Source organism: Marmota monax, unplaced genomic scaffold (assembly GCF_021218885.2).
Source record: "Marmota monax isolate L192 unplaced genomic scaffold, Marmota_monax_Labrador192_F-V1.1 WCK01_AAM20220418_F8-fsc00002, whole genome shotgun sequence".
NCBI lineage: Eukaryota > Metazoa > Chordata > Mammalia > Rodentia > Sciuridae > Marmota > Marmota monax.
Window position 1 is genome coordinate 12,120,866 of NW_026693571.1, and position 26,869 is coordinate 12,147,734.

The 26,869-nt window shown below is 35.3% G+C and overlaps 1 protein-coding gene across 2 annotated transcripts in view; it reads right to left on the reverse strand.

Moving 5' to 3' along the window:
* Positions 1–26,869, reverse strand: part of Gstcd (glutathione S-transferase C-terminal domain containing) — a 209,269-nt gene that overhangs the window by 46,141 nt on the left and 136,259 nt on the right. The window lies entirely within an intron of this gene.

A 26,869-nucleotide genomic window follows, 5' to 3' on the forward strand; every position in this document is an offset into this window, starting at 1 on the left:
CCCATGAAACTATCTCCCCTTCTGCTTAAATACATTTAAGGCTTCATTCTGTCTTAAGGGAGAAAAAAGTCTTGAAATGATCTGGGCTCAAATTGATTTGTCAACCTCACCTTCTGCTCCTTTCTATACATTCCCAATGTTCCAGCTTATCTAAACAAGCGACAGTTCCTTGAATTCATGACACTTCATGAGTCAAGTCAGTTTCTTTATATAATTTGTTACCTTTATTTGAAGCCTCTATCCTTGCTTTACAACCTCAGGAACCTTATCACCTTTCCTCACTTTAGGCTAAGTTTAAAATATATATTATTTTTGTGATAATAATAAAAAATATAATAATATATAGCTCAATAGCAAAGTGCCCTTAGGTTCAACCCTCAGTACCAATAAACAATTATTATTATTATTATTACTATATTATTATTATTTTTAAAAGATGAAAGAGAACAAATTAGTTTTTCAAATGCTTTGTCATTACCCCAAGTAACTAATATTTTCTACTATGAAGCTTATTCTTGTTAACTAGTTGAAATTTTTTTTATTATGAAATGATAGTATACAGGAACTCCCAAAGAAAGAACCATCAGTGGAAATTGCTTCTGTCTCCCTGAAATAGACACAGATGATTTTTCCTGGAACTACATAAGCTTGGTTCCAATTATATGGAAAGAGTAGTAGGAGACTGATAAGCACATAACAGGTACTCAATATAAGTTTTAATGAATGAATTTTCTCTTCAGTTGTGACTTAAACTGCATTTCAAGACAGTGCAATAATTTTTGCAGGTATTAAATATGAAAAAAGGTTAGATATCAATGCTATGCCTATGTGTGTTGAAATAGTAAAAGAGGTCAACTATGAAATAGTGTTTTAAGTAAGGAAGGAAATGTTTCTGAAAATTATTGTAAGGTAATAAAAAAGCAGCTATTTAAAGATGTATGAGTAGACTGTAGAGGTTACAAGTGTAGGAAAAGAATTCCTAAAGAAACTCCCAAAACCATGCATGAAACTAAACAGCAACAGAGAATTTACATTTAAGGACAATTTTGTTTTAAATTTGAGATAACATGCTGAAAATACTAAAAATTTAATGCAGTCTTTTCAGTTTTACATTTTTAAATGTCAATTGCAGGCATATATGGTAGTACATGCCTATAATCCTAGCCACTCTGAAGGCTGAGGCAGGAGGATTGCAAGTTCAAGACCAGCCTCAGCAACTTAGCAAGGCCCTAAGCAACTTAGTGAGACCCTGTCTCAAAATAAAAGATAAAAAGGGCTTGGGATATAGCTCAGTAGTTAAGTGTCCCTGGCTTCAACCCTCAGTACCAATAAACAAAGACAAAAATGTCATTGCAGGCTAGCATCACTAATCCTCCTGAACACACTGACCTAGGGGCAATAATACTGTTAACAATATTTGATATCTCCAGTCCCACTCACATACCCTATTGTTCAGTCTATGAAATCAACAACAGTGTAACAGGGTGATGGCATTTTTACTCTAATAATTTTGTTATGTTTACAATTAGAATGTTCAATAAGTATTAAGTAAAACAAGCAGAATTCAGCGGAAATTCATAATGTTAAAAGAGGCCAATTTATACTTCCTAAATGGACAAATAATGATTTCATAAATATCATTCTCAATCTTTCAACAAGTAAATCAGCCAACTGGGTATGCATAAAACCTTTATAGAAAATGTTAGGGACACAAAGATGTATAACACTTGGTTTCTATCCTTAATGAATTAAAACCTTGCTTAACAATATATTTGCGCTCATAAAATATATGTTTACATTTAAAAATGTTGTTTACTGTACAACACAGTTTTATAGTAATTTTAATAGCCATAATTTACAAAAATCCACATATGGATTCTAATAGGATTGAGAATAACTTTTGCTGATATGATGCTTTGCAATTTAATAAGCACTTGCATAATTGATATATTATCTAACCCCCAAATCTCTGATCAGATTGTTGGGGTGGATGACACCTTCCTTAGTTTACAGATGAGGACACTGAGTACTAAAGAGTTTGCTTAAACTTAGCACTTTCTCAAAGTAACAAAGCTGAAAAATAGTGAAGCTGGGATTCTAATGAAGAATTTCCAACTTCAGATTCAGTCTTCTTTCAACGTGATCTGCTTTTTCTTAAGCAGAAGATTTTGATTAATTAATTAATTTCAGAAGCTCAGTGCTAGTATCTTTTATATGTGCGAACGTTCAAGGAAATGAGGCACTTTGTAGAAGGGAAGTAGGTGATTTCCCTAGTAATTACATCTTAGGAAAAAATTAATTCTTTAGAATCAGCCATGGAATACATTATATTTCAGGTTTTCCTCAAAGTAAAATTTCAAAGAGAGGCTTACCAGTAAAAAAGGATCAATTTAAGTTCTGAAAGTCAGTGTTTTGGAATAAGGCATTAGAGGCCTCATAAATCACTGTGTTTAATGAATTGACCTTTGATTGTCACCCTTTCCAGATAGGGACTGTATTTCCCCACCTTGTGATTATAGCAACCTTTCTGATTTTATAGAAAAGTGACCTGGCGAGGTTGAGCAATCTATTTGTTGTAAAATTGGATTACCCAGGAACAAAGAAATGAAAATAGATTGGGAAGATCTTTAATGTTATATATAGTATTTCAGATGCTGACTAAAAATAGTATGTACCTCTCACCCTTCCCTATCCAACTCTAAGGCATCTTTTAAAAATTTGATAGCTAAAAATGTTTAGGCAAGGTGCTGGATTGAGGGACAAAAGTTGAAAAAAGTATATTATTTACCAAATCAAAGCTCTGCTTTTTTATAGAGATGCTACAGTGAATAATGGAAATTTAAAAACCTTATTTCTTATTTTTTCCTCTAAGATGAATAAAAATATTTTGACTTCAGAATACCAGAATCCAGAGTTAATTAAATGCATATATTTTCATTTCATTCAAATACTATTTATGCTAGACAAAGTAAACATTACTTTGTTGTGATATTTTGGTTTGGAAAAAAAAAGTCCACAATATCTTCCAAGTTGCCCACAAGACCCAACTGAAATACTTTTGGAAAACAGTTTATTTTCCTTCTTTTTCAGTGGCTTAACAATAGGAAGGTATTTTAATAGTTTCTTTAACTTTTTGAGGCCATGCAAGTAATTCTTTGATAGCTTCTAGTATGGTGTGTTTCACAATAATTAGGTTAAACCAAACTTTTGTGGCCCCAAATGTTGAGTGCTAACTTTCCCAGAGTCAAGAGATTTAAGAGAAAAAATAGCACCTTTTGGCACCATATTCTAATTCCACTATGCTCTTATCCACAAGTTTTCTTGTTTGACTTTTTTTCACGTTTGACTTTGTTTGAATGCTGAATATCTATGATGACATAACTCCAAATCCTTGGATAATACTATGTTGATATATACTATTCCTACTGAGATGTAGTATCTTTGTTACCACTGAATCTGAGCTCCATGACTACTTAATCTATTTAATACAGAAGTGACACAGTTTCCTTTTCTGGATGCTTCCACTTTGTATATTTTAAGATGCTTGCTCTTGGAACACAGCATCATGCTTTAAGAAGTCAAGCTATCCTCACTGATGCTGCTTTCCTACTATTTTGGTTTGGAAATGAGGTGTCCCCCAAAAGCTCGTGGGTAAATGCAGGAATATTCAGAAATAAAGTGATTCCATTATGAGAACTGTAACCTAATCAGGCCATCCTGATTTGAATGGACTCACTGGGTGGTAACTGTAGGCAGGTGAGTATACCTAGAGGAGATAGGTCACTAGACCTATCCTAGAACCCTAGAAGGGTTCATCTTCCCTGTAGCTTCTTCCCTTTTCTCTCTCTGCTTTCTGGCCACCATGAATGGAGCAGCATTTCTCCACCATGCCCTTCTGCCATGATGTTGTGTCTCATCTTGGGCTCAGATCAATAGAGTTAATCTACCATGGACTAAACTTTTGAAACTATGAACCAAAGTAAGTTTTTCCTCCAAAGTTGTTCTTGTCAGGCAAAGTTTGATAGATGTGTTAGTCAGCTTTTTGTCACTATGATCAAAATACCTGACATCTATCAAACCTTGCCTCAATAGCACAGCTGTGAATAAATCCATAATTGTCCTTTAAAGGCACCAAGGCACTAAGTTTTGCAGTGGTTATTTATGCAATAGAGCACAGTCTCCTAACACTGCCTTGTAAGGATTACCATATACAGTAGTATTTATTAGGGCAGCAATTATATGTGAAATGGTGCTGGATAATAAGAATAGCCAAAGTAGAAAATGGTTATTGTACCTAGGAGTTAAAAAGAGAGCCCTATTGATATAAGTTCTATAAGGACTACATAAACCTTGAAAGAAATTTGCATTCCAGTTCCACTACTCTCTTTCTCTTCCTAAAGGTCCTAATCCTTGTGGGCTCAATGTAAAGAATGTTGGGATCTCAGTAAAGGATAAAAGAAAGGAAAAGACTTTGAGAACCCACCCAGATGTAGACATTTGTAGAGATGTGATGAATGATACAAATTAGTACTCAAAAGGGATCCAATATGAGAAAGTTTTTTATTTTGTATTATTTTTTGGTACCAGGGATTGATTCCAGGGGCTACTTAGGACTACTGACTGATTACTATATGCTAACTATGTTTTATTGATTATTTCAATGACTTTTTATAACAGCTTAATGAGGTTTGTACTGTTATGGCACTATCAGATGGATAAATGTAATTAAAAATACTTATGTAACTTGCCTTGTATATGTAGTTACTCTGTGCTACAGCCAGGATTTCACTCTTGCCAATCTAGGACCTGAGATTTTATTTACCAATTCAGAAATCACAAATCCTTATCAGAAACATATTTCAAATAAGGCCCAAATATATGTAGTGCTATCATTTTTTCTGTTAAATAGTAGAAAAGTTTTCTATCTTTTAAAGAAAAAAAATAGTACTTTTTTCTATTTTAGAATGTACTATGTTGCCTCCCCTATACAGTATATTTCTGACACCAGAGAACTTTATTATTATTATTATTGTATTTTGATAACATCCCATTCTAATCTCTAAACATATAAGACATGCTGAAGTCTATTTTTTTTTTAAAAGGCATGTGGTTGGAATTGAAGCATAAATTATAAATGGCTTAGATTTTGTAAAAATAAAGTGATTCAAGATTTATCTTGGTGGTTATAATATATCAAAGACAAGTAATTTTTTGGGCTTCAATCAGATTCAATAAGTACTTCTTTTCCTATGTCTTCATTACTTAGACCTGTAAATGTTCAAGTAATGTCATTAGCTGATTAAAAACTATAAAGTTTTGCTGGGGATGGTAGCACATACCTGTAATTCCAACTATAAAGGAGGATGAGGCAGGAGGATTGGAAATTTAAGGCCAGCATGGGCAATTTGAAAAGACTCTGTTTCAAAAATAAGAATTTTTTTTGGGGAAAAAGGGCTAGTTCATTGGTAATATGCTTGACCAGCTCAAGTGAGACCCTGTATCAATGCCTGGTATCCCTCAACCCCAAAATCAAAACCAAAACCAAAACCAACCAAACAAACTGTAATTTGTGAGCACTCATAAGCACACATACATTCATATACAAATTAACTAACCAATCAAATAACTAAATTACTCACACTACTCCTCATGTTTACTTGTTAAATGAATATTTTCTATATTCACATAACTATTAATATGAATTATCAGAAGTTCAGAACAGAATAATCTGTAAGTTAATTTGAAATAACTGCAAAAAACTAAATTGGGATGGGTAATTTTTTAAAAAAAATCAGAAAAATGTGCTTCTTTGTTCTTTCTCTGTCCATCAGTTCTCTTTTGATTTGTATCTATACCAATGACACCAATGACATTCAGATCTATATAGTTCAGTTAGTATTGCTCTCTGGAACTCTGAATCAAATCTAGATATTTTCCAAATGCATCATTAATATCTCTGCCTATTCATTCAGTGATCTTAAATCAAACATGTACAAACATGAATTTATCTATTTTCCATCATGAAACCTGTTTCCTTTCTGGTATCCTCTTTATTTGTTAATGGTACCATCATCTCTTCATCATCCTGCAACCATACCCATAAGCTCAGTTCATACTCATTTCTCACACTATTGCAGTAATCTTTAAATTAAAAACTGCCCTATATTCTTATCCTTTCAAGCCAATTCTTTCTAAAATGCAAATGTGTTCATGTTACTACCTTTCTTAAAAGTCTTCAATGTCTCCCCATAGCCTGTAGCATAAGTTCATTATCTGGTCCAATTCATATTAAAAGCTTAGGCCCTAGACTGGCAGGAGTGAAACTCCTACCACTCCTTTACTCTCACACTCTTACTATTTTGATGAGAGGGAACCACCAGCTATTTTCCAAACACACCATGATCTATTGCATGAAAAGTTAAATATGTTATTTGCTTTGTCAAGCATACTACTCATTTCTCAAGCTATTAAGCTATATTAAAAGTAAAAAAGAAAAAAAGACAAGCAAACCACAAATTCCACCATCAGGCAGATTTGAGAAATGTGTAGACTGTCGCCCCATATCCTAAGTTTCACTTTCTATAATTTTAGTTATTCCCAGTAAAATGCAGCTTGAAAATAATAAATACAAATTTCCAGAAAGAAATAATCCCTAAGTTTTAAAATGCATGCTGGTTTAAGGAGCATAAAATCTTATGCCATCTTGCTCTGTCCTACCCAGGAGATGTATCATTCCTATGTCTTGTATATCTGTATTGTATATGCTACCTATCCAGTAGTCACTAAGTAGTCATCTCAGTTATTAAATTGTTTGTCGAGGTATCATAATGCTTATACTCATATTACCCTTATTTACTTAATAATGGTGCCAAAGTATAATAATACTAATTTTATTGTGGTACGTTTTATAACTGCTGTATTTTTAGTTATTATTAATTTTTAATTGTGCCTAATTTATAAATCAAACTTTATTGGAGATATGTATGTATATGAAAAGATGATAGTATAGGGTTTGGTACTATCTGTAGTTTCAAGAACAGACTGGGGATCTTGGAACATATCCTCTTAGGATGGTGGGATGCTACTATATTATTTAATTTTGAAGGAAATCATAATGCCCATTACCGTATTAAAGCTCTAAGGAGTCTCACAGTTTAATTAGTTTCATTTAGAACAACGGTGTTCCTAAAGTTACTTGATAACTGAGTGCCTTTACTATCTAATTCTCTTGAGGGACTATTCTAGGAAACTGCCCCTCTTTGCTGAAACTTTCCTTTCAAAATCTAGTTCCAATGAGTCCAGGGAGTCAACAATGACAAAGACCTGATTTGTTAAATTACAAACCTTTCCACCTCATGATTACTGTGTTTTCCAGAGACCTCTACAAATTATTTAGTATCTAAAACCCAGTCACATACTAATAAGGTTTATAAGTAAATCAGGAGTAAAAGGCACCCAAATAATTATTTTCCCCTTGAAATTAGAGTTGTAAAAGCTATGTTAAAAAAAGACATATGCCATTTTAATGCTTCTTCTTAGATATTTACTTAGAAAAGAAAGTAACATGATATTTTTTAATGTAAACCTTTGAAATATTCTCAAAACATATAATCATGAGTAGTGTTTACCAAAAAGATGACATGCTTCTTAATTATATACAAAAATGGTTAACTGCTTATAAAACTCTTGAGGATAATGTTTATTATTTAACATTTCTGGATATCCAATGACAAATACAATACAAATATCATTCTGTCCTCTGATGTTAGAGATGCAGATGTGATAGCATGAGGACATTTATAAGTAGCACCCACACATAGGCATATGTACAGAATAGGCATGGCAATTTTTCTCATTCTTTAAACCAGATTTGAAGTTTCATGTATTTCCTTGTGTTTCTTAAATCACACACATATGATACACAGAAAAATCAAATAAATATAACAAAAAAACCAGGAAGATGGTGGTGAGTCAAAAATTTCCATTAGTTTCCAGTAGTTTAATCTTATAAACATGTTATTAGTCTTTACTTTGAAGTTAATAAATAAAGAATCTAGAACTTTCTTCTTCATTAGACAACATAAAACAACTAGACTTCACAAAGGCTTGTGTAGACAGTAAAATAAATACTGTTGGACCAAAAGCCTTTTAAAATCATAAATGAACAATCTGTAAAAGACCTTGTGCTTTCATTTATAATAAAATAAATAATGCTAGGTTATCTTAGGACAATTTTGGTTGTCTTTTAAGGAATCATATCCAAACACTGAGCAAAACTATAAGTAACACATTAATCTATACAACCCACAGAAGCACAATTTCTTCCCTAAAGTATAGTGTGAAAAATTGTAAACAATATTTCGGAGATCCAACATGGCGGCCGGCGAGGAAGCAGCACTTTCAGTTTCTCCACATTAACGGGATCAGAAAGACCCATTAATACACCTAGATCCTACCTACTGAGGAACTTCTAGCAAAATTCCGCTGAAAGGAGACCTGCCGGGAATTAGTAAGTTTATTAGAGGTGACAGTTTATCCCAGACGAGTGAATCGTGAATCTTGACCACGCGGCGCAGAGGTCCAGTCCCGCGGCCTCCGCCTGCCAGGCTCTGCAAACGGTCCCCGGTGGCCCGGTGCGGCGAGAAGGGTCCCCGCCCGGCCCGGCAGATGGCCCCCGCCCTCCCAGCTCTGCTGGCGCCCGGCTCCCACTGCGAATGGCCCCCCCACCCGCCCGACTCTGCGAACGCCCCGCCCACCCGGCAAATGGCCCCCCGCCTGCTCGACTCTTGGCCACGCGGTGCAGAGGTCCAGTCCCGCGGCCGCCGCCTGCCAGGCTCTGCAAGTGGCCCCCGGCGGCCTGGCGCAGAGAGAAGGGTCCCAGCCCGGCCCGGCAGACGGCCCCCGCCCTCCCGGCTCTGCTGGTGGCCCCGCCCGCGCGGCAAACGGCCCCCCGCCCTCCCGGCTCTGCTAACGGCCCTGCCCGCACAGCGAACAGGCCCCCGCCCGCCCGGCTCAGGAGGGGACATGAAGGGAATTTAACCAAGCCTTTATGAAATAGCGAACTGGGAACTAAAACCAGAGATTGAGTCAGACCAGAGACAAGCCAGTTCCACCCCTCCCTTCGGACACTCCGGCAAGGAGCCAGAGGCCTGCCATAGCAGAGAGGGGAAGTCACCAAAGTTCGGCCAACGAGATTCCTTCCCAGCGGAATCTACTTTAGCAGGTGTGTGACTCCCATCCACATCAGATACAAACAACCGGGAAACTTAAAAAATCTCTCCATGGGCGCGACCGTAAGGGCCAAGGGACTCCCGACCCCCAACTCCCCCTAATGCCAGTGATGTGGGCGTGACTCTAGGGGCGGAGGGAAGCAGAGAAGACTCCCCACCCCCAATTCCCCCAACCACCAACTGAGAGGGCGTGACGGTAGGGGCGGAGGGAAAAACAGGAATATCCAGACCCCCAACTCCTCCTACTGCCAGCGGAGTGGTCGTGATTGTAGGGGCTGAGGGAAGCAGAGGGGATCCTCGACCCCCAACTCCCATTACCACCAGTGGCGACACCAAAGGTCTTAGCCGCCAGCTTCCGAGGGTGTGCCCACCAAAGGGGTCCGGAAAAATTAAACTATTGACTCCCAGAACACAGCTCCACAGCACTGGGGCTTAGATGAATGACAGAGAGAGTGCTCAGTCCTTTGGGAAATAGGGCATGCGGTGGGGCTGAAAGTGTAACCAGATCCTTGGGGAACCGCCTCCGGTGAGCAGGACCTGGCTGGCTGGCAGGAGGAAGGGGAGGAGGGGCCGTAGAAGTGAAATGGCTCTGGACCAACAGAATTGAGAGACTCCCAGGAGCCGCCTTACAGGGATTGCTGTCGACACATTGAGGGCAAAACTCAGCCCGGAGGGCACAGCTTTGCCTACGGGAAGAGAAGAAAATGGATCTCTAAGACCTAATTTTATTTCTTATTTTATTTTATTTTTCTCTCCCTTTTTCCCTCTTTCTTTCCCCTTCCAAGTTTTATTGTTCTTTCCATTCTCCTCTATGCTATCTATCTCCCTCTCCTTCTTTCTTTTCAAGAACACCTTCCTTCCCCTTCCCTCCAACTTTCATCGCAAGCATTACGTCCTCCATTTCATGTAACTGTCTAAATGCAAACAGGTGAATGTTTCAAGGCTGTCTATAGTGCTCCTAAATACCTAGCTACTACCAACACCCTGATCCAATCGACGGTTAGTATCCCCCTTCAGTAGAGCAATCTTCTAAAGTAGCCAAGACATACTAACCCTTATACCTTCACAGCACCTAACCTAAAGTCCTAAGAACAAACAACAAATCACTATATGCATACAAAATCCGGAAGCCCTTTATAAATTGAATGAACCAGCTCTAAAGTATAATAAAGCCCAACATCTCTAGGCATAATCTCCCACCACAAAGGAGAGACAACAGAGATCTAAAAAGCCAAAACAAATGTATAGGAGAAAGCAGTTACAAAGCAGTCAAACAAATCTGGAAAGTAACGTGAACAACATGAAAAAACAAGGGAAAAAAGGAGTACAGATAATGCAGGACAACTTAAATCTACAGGAGAACCTAGAAGCATCAGAAACATGGACAGGGAAAGAAATCAAGGCATACCTAACTCAGATGGAACAGAATATTAGAGAAGACATGAGACAGCAAGTCCAAGCATTGAAAGTATATTTTGAAAACGAACTAAACAAACAAATTCAAACTGCAAAGAACGAGCTTTACCAGGAGATAGAGATCTTAAAAAAAACCCAAACAGTAATTTTAGAAATGCAAGAAACATAAACCAGATTAAAAACACTAACGAGAATATTACAAATAGACTAGATCAAGTAGAAGTCAGAACATCAGATAATGAAGACAAAGTTTACAACTTGAAAAGAATATAGTCAACACAGAAAAGATGCTTAAATCTCACGAGCAATCTATCCAAGAGATATGGGACCTCATCAAAAAACGAAATTTGAGAGTCATTGGGATAGAAGAAGGCACAGAGGTTCAAACCAAAGGAATGGACAACTTATTAAATAATCCTAGAAAACTTCCCAGAGATGAAAGATGGAATGGATTGCCAAATCCTGGAAGCCTACAGGACCCCAAACATCCAAAACCGTAATAGACCAACTCCAAGACATATAATTATGAAGATAGCCAACATACAGAACAAGGAGAGAATATTAAAAGCTATGAGAGAAAGGAGGCAGATTACATTCAGGGGTAAACCAATTAGGTTAATGACTGATTTTTCATCAAAGACTTTGAAAGCGAGAAGATCTTGGAACAATGTATTTCAAACACTGAAAAATAATGGATTCCAACCAAGAATACTGTATCCAGCAAAATTAAGCTTCAGATTTGACAATGAAATTAAAATCTTTCATGATAAACAAAAGCTAAAAGAACTCGCAGCCAGAAAACCAGCACTGCAAAGCATTTTGGGCAAAATTCTACAAGAAGAGGAATGGAAAAATAGTGCCCACAACTAACAGCGGGAGGTATCTCAGTAAAGGGGGAAGGAAAATAACCAAAAAGTAAAAACTAGCCAAACTAAAATAAATAAATAAATAAACATGACTGGAAGTACAAATCATATTTCAATTGTAACCTTAAATGTTAATGGACTAAACTCACCAATCAAAAGACACAAGCTAGTAACCTGGATCAAAAAAACAAATCCAACAATATGCTGCCTTCAGGAGACTCATATGATAGGAAAAGACATACACAGGCTGAAGGTGAAAGGTTGGGAAAAATCATACCACTCACATGGCCCTCTGAAGCAAGCAGGAGTGGCCATACTCATATCGAATAAAATCAACTTCAAACCGAAGTTAATCAAAAGGGATAAAGAAGGACATTATATCCAGTTAAAAGGACATATATAGAATATATCAACCACCATCAAGTGGATACATGTTCTTCTCAGCAGCACATGGATCTTACTCAAAGATAGATCATATATTATGCCATAGGGCAACTCTTAGTAAATATAAAGGTGCGGAGATAATACCATGCACCATATCTGATCATAATGGAATGAAACTGGAAATCAATGATAAAAGAAGGAAGGAAAAATCCTGCATCACATGGAAAATAAACAATATGTTACTGAATGATCAATGGGTTACAGAAGACATAAAGGAGGAAATCAAAAAATTCTTAGAGATAAACAACAATTCAGACACAACATACTGGAATCTATGGGACACAATGAAAGCAGTTTTAAGAGGGAAATTCATTTCCTGGAGTTCATTCCTCAAAAAAAGAAAAAAACCAACAAATAAATGAACTCACACTACATCTCAAAACCCTAGAAAAGGAAGAGCAAAACAACAGCAAATATAGCAGAAGACAAGAAATAATTAAAATCAGAGGGGAAATCAACGAAATTGAAACAAAAAAAAAACCATTGAAAAAACTGATAAAACTAAAAGTTGGTTCTTTGAAAGAATAAATAAGATCGACAGGCCCTTAGCCATGCTAACGAAGAGAAGAAGAGAGAAAACTCAAATTACTAACATACGGGATGAAAAAGGCAATATCACAACAGACACTACGGAAATACAGAAGATAATTAGAAAGTATTTTGAAACCCTATATTCTAATAAAATAGAAGACAGTGAAGATATCGATAAATTTCTTAAGTCATATGATCTGCCCAGATTGAGTCAGGAAGACACACACAATTTAAACAGACCAATAACAAAGGAAGAAATAGAAGAAGCCATCAAAAGACTACCAACCAAGAAAAGCCCTGGACCGGATGGGTATACATTGGAGTTTTAGAAAACCTTCAAAGAAGAATTAATACCAATACTTTTCAAGCTATTTCAAGAAATAGAAAAAGAAAGAGCTCTTCCAAATTCATTCTATGAGGCCAACATCACCCTGATCCCGAAACCAGACAAAGACACTTCAAAGAAAGAAAACTACAGACCAATATCTCTCATGAACATAGATGCAAAAATTCTCAATAAAATCCTGGTGAATCGAATAAAAAGGCATATCAAAAAAATTGTGCACCATGATCAAGTAGGATTCATCCCTGGGATGCAAGGTTGGTTCAATATACAGAAATCAATAAATGTTATTCACCACATCAATAGACTTAAAGATAAGAACCATATGATCGTCTCGATAGATGCGGAAAAAGCATTCGACAAAGTACAGCATCCCTTTATGTTCAAAACACTAGAAAAACTAGGGATAACAGGAACTTACCTCATCATTGTAAAAGCTATATACGCTAAGACTCAGGCTAACATCATTCTAAATGGAGAAAAACTGAAGGCATTCCCTCTAAAATCTGGAACAAGACAGGGATGCCCTCTCTCACCACTTCTATTTAATTTAGTCTTGAAATACTAGCCAGAGCAATTAGACAGACAAAAGAAATTAAAGGCATAAAAATAGGAAAAGAAGAACTTAAAATATCACTATTTTCAGATGATATGATCCTATATCTAGAAGACCCAAAATGGTCCACAAAGAAACTACTAGAACTAATAAATGAATTCAGGAAAGTGGCAGGATATAAAATCAACACGCATAAATCAAAGGCATTCCTATATATCAGCGACAAATCCTCTGAAATGGAAATGAGGACAACCACTCCATTCACAATATCCTCAAAAAAAAATAAAATACTTGGGAATCAACCTAACAAAAGAGGTGAAAGATTTAGACAATGAAAACTACAGAACCCTAAAGAGAGAGATAGAAGATCTTAGAAGATGGAAAAACGTACCCTGTTCATGGATAGGCAGAATCAACATCATCAAAATGGCGATATTACCCAAAGTTCTCTACAGGTTCAACGCAATGCCAATCAAAATCCCAACGGCATTTCTGGTAGAAATAGACAAAGCTATCATGAAATTCATATGGAAAAACAAAAGACCCAGAATAGCAAAAGCAATTCTAAGCAGGAAGTGTGAATCGGGAGGTATAGCGATACCAGATTTCAAACTGTACTACAGAGCAATAGTAACAAAAACAGCATGGTACTGGTACCAAAACAGGCAGGTGGACCAATGGTACAGAATAGAGGACACAGAGACCAATCCACAAAATTACAACTTTCTTATATTTGATAAAGATGCTAAAAGCATGCAATGGAGAAAGGATAGCATCTTCAACAAATTGTGCTGGGAAAACTGGAAATCCATATGCAACAAAATGAAGCTGAACCCCTTTCTCTCGCCATGCACAAAAGTTAATTCAAAATGGATCAAAGAGCTTGATATCAAATCAGAGACTCTGCACCTGATAGAAGAAAAAGTTGGCTCCGATCTACATGTTGTGGGGTCGGGCTCCAAATTCCTTAATAGGACGCCCATAGCCCAAGAGTTAAATACAAGAATAAACAAATGGGACTTATTCAAACTAAAAAGTTTTTTCTCAGCAAGAGAAACAATAAGAGAGCTAAATAGGGAACCTACATCCTGGGAACAAATTTTTACCCCTCACACCTCAGATAGAGCCCTAATATCCAGAATATACAAAGAACTCAAAAAATTAAACAATAAGATAACAAATAACCCTATCAACAAATGGGCCAAGGACCTGAACAGACACTTCTCAAAGGAGGACATACAATCAATCAATAAGTACATGAAAAAATGCTCACCATCTCTAGCAGTCAGAGAAATGCAAATCAAAACCACCCTAAGATACCATCTCACTCCAGTAAGATTGGCAGCCTTTATGAAGTCAAACAACAATAAGTGCTGTCGAGGATGTGGGGAAAAGGGTACACTTGTACATTGCTGTTGGGACTGCAAATTGGTGCAGCCAATTTGGAAAGCAGTATGTAGATTCCTGGGAAAGCTGGGAATGGAAACACCATTTGACCCAGCTATCTCCCTTCTCGGTCTATTCCCTGAGGACCTTAAAAGAGCATACTATAGGGATACTGCCACATCAATGATCATAGCAGCACAATTCACAATAGCTAGACTCTGGAATCAACCTAGATGCCCTTCAATAGATGAATGGATAAAAAAAAGTGGCATTTACACACAATGGAATATTAAGCAGCACTAAAAAATGACAAAATCATGGATTTTGCAGGGAAATGGATGGCATTAGAGCAGATTATGCTAAGTGAAGCTAGCCAATCCTTAAAAAACAAATGCCAAATGTCTTCTTTGATATAAAGAGAGCAACTAAGAACAGAACAGGGAAGAAGAGTATGAGGAAAAGATTAACATTAAACAGAGACAAGTGGGGGGAGAGAAAGGGAGAGAGAAGGGAAACTGTATGGAAATGGAAGGAGACCCTCATTGTTACACAAAATTACATAAAAGAGTTTGTGAGGGGAAAGGGGAAAAAAAAACAAGGGAGAGAATTAAACAACAGCAGATGGGGTAGAGAGGGAAGATGAGAGGGAAGGGGATGGGGGATAGTAGGGGACAGGAAAGGTAGCAGAATACAACAGTCATTAATATGGTATTATGTAAAAATATGGATGTGTAACCGATGTGATTCTGCAACTTGTATTTGGGGCAAAAATGGGAGTTCATAACCCACTTGAATCAAATGTATGAAAGATGATATGTCATGAGCTTTGTAATGTTTTGAACAACCAATAAAAAAAAAAAGAAAAAAAAATAAACAATATTTCAAGAGAAAAGAATAACAGTTATAAAATTAAAATTTTCTTTGGAAATAGGGGAAAACCTTATTTTCCCCCATTATTAATAGAAGAGGAATAGGAATTCTAGTAGTTAATTCGACAAACTTTAAGCTAAGCACTGTCGCAGGGATTGGTTATACAGCAGCCCCTGCTGCCAAAGAGAATACATTCCAGTGGGGGTGGGAAGACAGATGATATGCACAAGACAAATAAACATATACTGTATCAGGAAGAAAAATTAAAGATGGAATATAATAAACAAGAGACTTATTTTAGACAGGATGATCTGAAAGAACCTATCTGATAAAGGTTAACATTTGAGATCTGAATGAAGTGAGGAAATAAAGTATGGATTCTCTGGCAGGAAGTTTTCCAGATAAATGCATAAAAAGTATAATTAGTGAACAGGAGACTGGCAGAAGAGAAGACAAAGAAGTATCCAGGGGCCTGAGTATAAGAAGCTTTATAATTTATGTAGAAACTTTGGATTTTATTTTGAATTAGATGGATTTGGGGACATTATTTGATGTACATTTTTGAAAGGATCTTTACTGGTAAGGAAGAACAGAAACAGAGAGTCTAATTAGCAAGGAAGAGTAGAAATAGGGAGTCTAACTAGGATACTGCTACAATAGTCAAGTCCAAACATGATAATTACTTAGACTAAGAATATAGCAATGGAAAGAGTAGGAAATGATTTGGTTTGAGATATAATATATAATAAATATATTACATATATATGTACATATACTTATATACATATCTATATATATTCTGGGTTAAGTATACATGCATATTAAATGTACACGGTTATATAGCAGCCCCTGCTGTCAAAGAGCACACATTCCACTGGGGGGAGACAGATGATTTTAAATATACACATATATTTAAACTAGAGCTGAGGGAATTTGCTGATGAATTGGATGTAGAGCACAAAAGAAAGAGAAAACTTAATGATGGTGTCATAGTTTTGAGCCTGAGCAGTTACAAAATCACACTGCCATACACTTAATTATAGTAGAGGTAAGGTTTGAGATTTTTCAACTTTAAAAGGTTTAGAAACTGAAGAAGAACCAGGAAAGAAGACTGATAAGGGGTCATCCTATTGGTTTCTCAGAGGAAAACTAAAAACAGTAATATAAAAAGGGAATTATATGATTTGTCAAATGAAGCTAACACCGTACACAAAATAAGAAATGTCCATTAGATTTAGTACACAGAAGTCAGTGGTGGCCTTGACAATAACAATATTGTTAGAGTGCACAGTTTCTGTGATATCACTCTAATGAGTTCAAGTATAGAAGCAAAACTAATAAATGCACAGGCATAGTATAAATAGAAAAATCACCATTATATAATGATGCTTGTAATATTTGATTTGGGTAAGAATCACCAATGAGTTGTCATTCATTGGTGTCATCTACTATCAGAATTTATCCCTTATTTTAAGGGATTCTCAAGGAGACTATAAGCTCTTGTATTTTATTCAAATCTATACTTCCCCATGCCAAGAAGATTTTCAAATATATTTATTAAACCACATGCTTCAGTCAACTTGAATCCTAATAAGAAGGATATTAAGACACAGTGCTGATCATCAGACTCTAAGGAGGAGAGGTGAATGGAGAAAGAACACAGGCAGAACCTGAGGTAGGAAAGGTTATGTAAAAACAGCCCAAGTGTTTTCATTGATTAAATATACTGATGAGCAAACTGAACTCAATGCTGGCTAATGTTCAAAAATTTCTAAGAGAAGCAATGGGAAAATTTCTAAGAAAATAATGTTTCATACATATATGAACAATAAGGGCTTACATACTGGAAGGCAAGGAAGCAGAAGAAAGAGGTCTGAATTAAGTAGAAATTTATGAATTCTCACATAACAAGGAGGAGCTTAAAGAAGTAAAACTTTCATTGCTTCACTTTAATAAAGTGCCAGTGTTTTAATCCCTTCCTGACCTATTTTTATTTAGCACTGAAAAGGGTACATTGTTTGATTTGGGTATTAGCTTTTAAGGAGATTAGTTTCCAGGAAAAGTAAAGCATTTTGTATATGAAGAAGAACCGTGATACAAGGCATTAGATTGTACTCTGTTCCCAAACCACCTGTTAAAAAGCAAAGAGGTGGGCAGGGTGGGGAAAAACAAAAAAGAGCCCAAAATTAACCCTTCTAATTAGCTCCAGAATCCAATATTCTATTCCCTTCCAACATTATAGATGAAATTAAAAATTACTATGAAAGAAAAAAAAAGCTTCTCAATGAAAAATATTTAAAACCTTTCAAAATATATATGTGCCTTAGAGTTTTAACCAAAGGGAAGCTGAATCCTTTTACGTACATGCCATATGCAAGAAACGAAAACTGATCTTTTTCTTTTTAATCACAGATATCAATCTGTATTTGATTATTAATTATGGACCACAGTGCAACTAAGATGCAAATACAGTGGGGAAAGACAAAGCTTCCTAAATCTTTTTGTTTTGAGGAGGGGTTATTGGGGTTGAACCTAGGGATGCTTTACCACTGAGCTACATCTCCAGTATTTTTTATTTTTAATTTTGAGACAGGGTCTAAGTTAATTAGCCTGTCTTTGAATTAACTTTCCTTAGATATTTCTGACTTGATCTTAACCCTTAAGAAAAATTGATACCTAGAATTCCACGTGGGTACAGATTAGGTGTTTTTAAGTCCTGTTATAACATCCTTTATATAACAAATATTTTATAATATTTATCTTAATTATATTGAAATGAAAGGAATAGCTGGGTCAGCTTGTATACCTATGCAATAAAAACAAAAATAAATGTAATCACTTAGCTATAATAGAAATGAGAAAATATTTTATAGTAGAATGATATTAATGGAAGAGAATAAAAATGCCCTAAAATTTCTAAAACATGCTCAGGGCTTAACATTCAGTATGATAACACATAAATCCTCTGAATTATATGATATTTTCTCAAGAATTTACTGAGATGTTTGTTACTGGAATTTTGTTCTTCACTAATCCAAAGCACCATAGGTTGTAGGTGAAAGAGCATATAGTAATTTAGAAGATCAGACTTCTCTTCCAAATAATTCCTCCTTATAAAAAACATCTAATGCTGCTCTTCAGTGGATGAATGAATAAAGAAAATGTGGTATATACACACAGTGGAATATCATTCAGCACTAAAAAAAAAAAAAAAAAAAAAAAGAACAAAATCATGGCATTTGTAGGTAAATGGATGGAGCTGGAGATTTTGGGTTTGGCTAAGTGAAATTAGCCAATCCCAAAAAACCAACTGCTTAATGAGTTCTCTGATTTAAGGATGCTGATCCATAATATGCTGTCGGGGCGGGGTGTGATGGAAGGATTAAATGAACTGTAGATAGGGCAAAGGGGAAAAGAGGAGGGAGGGAAAGGGAAGGGACATATGGGTAGGAAAAACGGTGGACTGCGATGGTCATCATTACCCTAAGTACATGTATGAAGGAAGACACGAAGGATGTGACTCTACTTTGTGTACAACCAGAGATATGAAAAATTGTGCTCTATATGTTTAATATGAATAGTAGTGCATTCTGTTGTCATATATAACAAATTAAAATTTAAAAAAATCTAATGCATACTGGTACACAAAACTTTAATATAAAATGTTTTTAAAAAATTTTATTTATTTTTTTATTTATATATGACAGCGGAAAATATCTCTGGTTGTATACAAAGTATATTCACACCAATTCATGTCTTCACACATGTACTTTGGATAATAATGATTATCACATTCCACCATAATTTATAACCCCATGCCCCCTCCCTTCCCCTCCAACCCCTCTGCCCTATCTAGAGTTCATCTCTTCTTCCCATGTTCCCTCTCCCTATCCCACTATAAATCAGCCTCCTTAAATCAAAGAAAACATTCAACATTTGTTTTTTTGGGATTGGCTAACTTCACTTAGTATTATCTTCTCTAACTCCATCCATTTACCTGCATATGCCATGATTTTATTGTCTTTTATTGCTGAGTAATATTCCACTGTGTACATATGCCACATTTTTTTAATCTATTCATCTATTGAAGGGCATCTAGGTTGGTTCTACAGTTTAGATATTGTGAATTGTGCTGCTATAAACATTGATGTGGCTGTGTCCCTGTAGTATGCTGTTTTTAAGTCCTTTGGGTATAGACGAAAAAGAGGAATAGTTGGGTCAAATAGTAGTTCCATTCCCAATTTCCCAAGAAATCTCCAAACTGCTTTCCATATTGGCTGTACCACCAACAGTGTATGAGTGTACCTTTTTTTCCCATCCTCACCAACACTTATTGTTGTTTGCCTTCATAATAGCTGCCATTCTGACTGCAGTGAGAGAAAAGATAGCCTCTTCAACAAATGGTGCTGGGAAAACTGGAAATCCATATGCAAAAAAATGAAATTAAACCCCTATCTCTCACCACGCACAAAACTCAACTCAAAATGGATCAAGGACTTAGGAATAAAATCAGAGACTCTGCGTCTAATAGAAAAAGGAGGCCCTAATCTGCATTATGTGGGATTAGGCCCCAACTTCCTTAATAAGACTCCTGTGGCACAAGAATTAAAATCAAGAATCAATAAATGGGATGGGCTCAAACTAAAAAGTTTCTTCTCAGCAAAAGAAATAATCTGTGAGGTGAATAGAGAGCCTATATCTTGGGAGCAAATCTTTACCCCTCACACATCAGATAGAGCACTAATCTCTAGGGTATATAAAGAACTGAAAAAGGTAAGCACCAAAAAAAAAAAAAAAAACAACAACAAAAAAACCCCCAAAATTCAAATAACCCAATCAATAAATGGGCGAAGGACTTGAACAGACACTTCTCAGAAGATGATATACAATCAATCAACAAATATATGAAAAAATGTTCATCATCATTAGCAATTAGAGAAATGCAAATAAAATGTTTCTTTAGATAGAAAAATCAATATTGCTTCTTAAATGAACTTTCTTTTAATAGCATCCAATTGTTTTTATTTTATTTTATAATAATAACAATAATAAGTAATATATATGATATTTTAGGAATATTTCTCATTACTAAATATTTCTAGATATCAAAAATATATCCCTCTTAAGAACCAGAAACTTCTATATTAAATATTTTAGACATTTAAGTAATTTTAAACATGTTTTATAAATAATAATTATGATAAAAATGAATATTGAGATATCCAATGTACAGTTTAAGAAACAGAATATTAGCCATACTTTTGAAATCTATTTCTCTACCTTGAGATAAACACTATCCTGAATTTTGTGTTTACCATTCTATTGGTTCTCCTTTTAGTTTTACTACATTGATATGTATCTCTAATATTATTATTTAATTTTGAATATTTCTAAACTTTAGATAAATGAAATTTCATACATACATTTTTCCCACTCAATATTATGTTTGTAAGTTTTGTGCATGTTGATATATGAAGTTGTACTTCATTTTCCCTACTCTAAGTATCCCATTGTAGAGCTATGATTTATCCATTCTCTAAAGGATAGTCATTTGGAATGTTTTCTTTTTTTCTTTTTTTTGCTTTTACAACCAACTCAAACATTTTTTGTGTGTACAATTTAAAAATTTCTTTATCAGTTACATATTTTTTGGCCTCCTTGGGAAAATCTGAATTACTTAATTTCTTATGATTCTAAGTCACAGTAATGACTATCAATTATATATAACATAGCAGTATAATAATGTCCTCATAGGTTTCTGAGATTATATATATATACACACTAATTTTTATTAGAGTTAGTAAACTCTGATTTTTACAGTTCTTCTCTCTCTTCTCTTACTCTGGGGCTCTAGGCAAGAGGAAGCTCTGAATATTTATTTTAGCAGTCTATTTTTAATTTCCTCTCTGTAGATCTAGTTAGCTAATGACATTTTGAGAATTATGCCAAATTCTAAAAGACAGAATGAGAGCTTTTCTTGGAGAAATGTGTGCTGCTATATGAGAAAAATGGTATTATGAAGGAACAAAATTTTGGTATTTCATGTTTGGTTCAAGCATTCATTATCTATTTTACCTTGTCAAGTTACCAATCTTCTGAGATTTACTTTCTCATATATAAAACATAAAAAAACAATAGTATTTGATAGTATTATTGTGAGAAATAAATTGCACCATAGCATACTCCTGGTCAAACCAATGTCCTTCAGTAAATGTAGGTTGCTTAACCTTCCTATCTACTCACTTTCAGTGAGAGATGGTATTTACCCAACTATTCAAAAGACCAGAGACTTCTTGATTTGCTTCATGGTTTGCAGATACATTCTTCATAGTCCCAAACATACATCAACTTTCATAGAGGTGAGGTGTTATTATATCTTTAAAAATTATAGCAAATGCATCATTACAAATGTTAAGAAGCATATTTGCTACTGCAGAAAATTACAGTGGCTTGTTATGGTTTGGAAATAAGTGTCCCCCAAAAACTCATGTATAGGAAACATGATGTCCAGTGTAGCAATGTTCAGAGGCAAAATGACTAGATTATGAAAGTTGTAACCTCATCAGTGGACTAATGTATTTGATGTATTAATCTTCTAAATGGATTACTGGATGTAGGTAGGTGAGGCATGACTAGAGGAAGACAGTCACTAGGGGCATACCCTTGGGCAATTATATATCGACACTGATTCCTTCTGCTTGCTCTCTCTTTCTTTTTTTAAAAATTTTTTATTGTTGGTTGTTCAAAACATTACATAGTTCTTGATATATCATATTTCACACTTTGATTCAAATGGGTTATGAACTCCCATTTTTACCCCGTATACAAATTGCAGAATCACATCAGTTACACATCCATTGATTTACATATTGCCATACTAGTGTCTGTTGTATTCTGCTGCCTTTCCTATCCTCTACTATCCCCCCTCCCCTCCCCTCCCCTCTTCTCTCTCTACCCCCTCTACTGTCATTTCTCCCCCTTGTATTATTTTACCCTTTCCCCTCACTTCCTCTTGTATGAAATTTTGTATAACCCTGAGGGTCTCCTTCCATTTCCATGCAATTTCCCTTCTCTCTCCCTTTCCCTCCCACCCCTCATCCCAGTTTAATGTTAATCTTCTTCTCATGCTCTTTGTCCCTACTCTGTTCTTAGTTACACTTCTTATATCAAAGAAGACATTTGGCATTTGTTTTTTAGGGATTGGATAGCTTCACTTAGCATAATCTGCTTTAATGCCATCCATTTTCCTGCAAATTCTATGATTTTGTCATTTTTTAATGCAGAGTAATACTCCATTGTGTATAAATGCCACATTTTTTTTATCCATTCATCTATTGAAGGGCATCTAGGTTGGTTCCACAGTCTTGCTATTGTGAATTGTGCTGTTATGAACATCGATGTAGCAGTGTCCCTGTAGCATGCTCTTTTTAGGTCTTTAGGGAATAGACTAAGAAGGGGAATAGCTGGGTCAAATGGTGGTTCCATTCCCAGCTTTCCAAGAAATCTTCATACTGATTTCCAAATTGGCTGCACCAATTTGCAGTCCCAACAGCAATGTACAAGTGTACCCTTTTCCCCACATCCTTGCCAGCACTTGTTGTTTGACTTCATAATGGCTGCCAGTCTTACTGGAGTGAGATGGTATCTTAGGGTGGTTTTGATTTGCATTTCTCTGACTGCTAGAGACGGTGAGCATTTTTTCATGTACTTGTTGATTGATTGTATGTCCCCCTCTGAGAAGTGTCTGTTCAGGTCCTTGGCCCATTTGTTGATTGGGTTATTTGTTATCTTATTGTCTAATTTTTTGAGTTCTTTGTATACTGTAGATATTAGGGCTCTATCTGAAGTGTGAGGAGTAAATATTTGTTCCCAGGATGTAGGCTCCCTATTTACCTCTCTTATTGTTTCTTTAGCTGAGAAAAAACTTTTTAGTTTGAGTAAGTCCCATTTGTTGATTCTAGTTATTAACTTTTGTGCTATGGGTGTCCTATTGAGGAATTTGGAGCCCAACCCCACAGTATGTAGATCGTAGCCAACTTTTTCTTCTATCAGACGCCGTGTCTCTAATTTGATATCAAGCTCCTTGATCCATTTTGAATTAACTTTTGTGCATGGCGAGAGAAAGGGATTCAGTTTCATTTTGTTGCATATGGATTTCCAGTTTTCCCAGCACCATTTGTTGAAGATGCTATCCTTCCTCCATTGCATGCTTTTAGCCCCTTTATCAAATATAAGATAGTTGTAGTTTTGTGGATTGGTTTCTTTGTCTTGTATTCTGTACCATTGGTCCACCCGTCTGTTTTGGTACCAGTACCATGCTGTTTTTGTTACTATTGCTCTGTAGTATAGTTTGAAGTCTGGTATCGCTATACCGCCTGATTCACATTTCCTGCTTAGAATTGTTTTTGCTATTCTGGGTCTTTTATTTTTCCATATGAATTTCATGATTGCTTTCTCTATTTCTATAAGAAATGCCATTGGGATTTTGATTGGGATTGCATTAAACCTATTGAGAACTTTTGGTAATATCGCCATTTTGATGATGTTAGTTCTGCCTATCCATGAACAGGGTATATTTTTCCATCTTCTAAGATCTTCTTGCTCTCTCTTTCTCACTCTCACTCTCTCTGCTTCCTGGCTGCCTGAAGCTGAGCATATTTCCTCCACCATGCCCTCTGCCATGAATATTTTACCTTATTTCACGACCAGAGCAATAGACTAACCATAGGTCCCACATCTGAAACTGAAAGAAAAAATAAACTTTTCCTCCTCTAAGTTTTTCTTTTCTGGTATTTTGGATTCAGTAAGGAAAAACTAACTAACAAGGCTTAAGGAAACCTTAAGAACATAAAGAGGTACAGAGAGAAAAAAGATTTAAAGGAAAAGAAAGATGATTTATGTGGTAAAGAGACAATGAAAAGATTCATGAACAACCAGTATTTCTGAGAAGAAATGGAGTGACATTTATTCTGCTTAAAGAATTCTTAGGCCCCAATTGTCTGGAAGGAAACTTTTCCTAGATAGAAGATATGAATTCTATTTGAAAATCTCACATGCTATAGCAAAGTTAATGAGACTAATGCCTTTGAACATCCTTCCTTTCAAAAAAAAAAGTTACAGACAAGAAGTTTTGATCAGACAGAACACTTTTTAAGTATTAAGGCACAGACAGGACAGTATTTAAGTATTAAGGCATAGACAGGTTGGGTTCAGATCTCTTTTAAGTACTACATGCTGCATAATTGAGCAATGTTTAAAGAGACAATTGTGGCCTAAGAATTCTTTAAGCAGTTGCATTTACATATGAAGGCAATAGAACCATTTTCTCTAACATTCAAATGTTAAGGAATAAAAATCCCCATCTCTGGGGAAAAAAGCAAACAAATAACACATATCACACATATAATATATATCTTAGTATGCTAACCTCTTGTATCAGTAGCTTACATATATGATTTTATTTCATCCTTATAAAATTATCCTCATTTTATAACTGAGAATAAATTTTATCCTTTATCTTTATTTTACAACTGGGGAGAGCCTTCATTATATACATTACATAATTGATAAAAGAGTATGCTCAGAAAAGTTAGTCAGCTTGCCAAAGTCATATTGTCATTAAGTAGAAAATCAGAGGTTTGACTACAACTGTTAGATTCCACAGATTTGGCTTTGTAAGTACCCATGGAACGGTTCTTAGAAAAGAAAATTGTAAATAGAGAAGATTAAAAAAAAGCAAATACCAATTATTGCCAAAACGATGGGTAGATTTTATGTAATTGTGATGTGGGTAGTCTTTCTAAATTTGAGTTTGGAGTTTGCTTTTAATTATATACACTTTAAATTTTTGTTCCCAACATAATTATTTAAAATTTTTCTTTTCATTAAAAACTAAAATCAAAGAAAATGTCAAACTATAGCAGAAGGATGAATCAAACTATACTGATGAAACTTCCTATAGTCACATTACTTATAATCACTATTTACTCTTAATTCAATTTTATAAAATCAGACCAGAGTTTTAACTTATCATTTATTTATGCGATTTCATTATTTAAAAAAAATTATAAGAAAGAAGTGTTCATCTCTATCCCTTACCCCAACAACCCTACCATAATTCACTTATCAAAGTCTACTCAATTTATCTTGGTATTTGCAAGGCCTAAAGTAGAAGGAGTAAATAATGTATGGTCAATCCTCATTACTCACCAACTGTGGAATTGTGAATTTCCCTCCTCATTGATATTTGTGGTGCTTTCATGGTCACTAGTGTACATATACAGAGCAGTGAAGAATTAAAGTTGCTACTGCATATTTTCCTACTTGAGATTGAACAGGTAACTTGTTTTCTTGTTTCAGCTCTCCTACTGTAAACAAGCATCCTTTTGTGCTCTATATAATGCCATTTCACCCGCCCCACACCCCCACATTTTTTTGTGCTTTATTTTGGCGGGAGAAGTGATATCACTGTTCCAAATCACATCCATGATGAAATGTTATGTAGTGTTCCTAAGTGCATGTAAGCTGTGATGTGCTCAACAGAGAAAATTTGTGTGTCAGGTACGCTTCTGATTCAGGCATGCATTAGAGTGCTGTTGAATGTAAGTTCACTATAAATGAACCAACAGTATGTGTTAAATAAGATGTCTTTAAACAGAAGCACACATAAATTAAGGTTTATGCTGATTGGTTGATAAAAATGTAACTAGAGGCTTATCCCTGGACATTTGCAAAACTGATAATGCATTAGAGATTTTGATCATAATGCATCAAAAACTGTCATAAATTTACCACAATAATAAAAAAACACACACAGTATACCCTTGGAAGTTAAAAATACTGCATAGTAACTCTTAGATGAATATATTAATCAAAACTGAACTATATACTATTAAGAAGCAAATATCAATTAAAACACTATATATATTAATATACATTAGCCAAAATAAGTCTCAGAAAAAAGTTTAGAGGCTTTAAGAAATACATTTGTTAAAAAATAAGAAGAAAAAAATAAATGATTTAAGCATTAAATCTAAGAAAAAAGTAAACAACTATAATATATAAGCAAGAAAATGATAACATAAAAGCAAAAATAATAAACCAAGAAGGCAAACATGGTAGAAAGTAAAAGAAATCTCCAACTCAAAATTTGGAAATGTAAAGGACTTCCATAAATTCACAAAAGCAATATACTTAGAATATGTCTAACGAGAGAAGATATTTTATA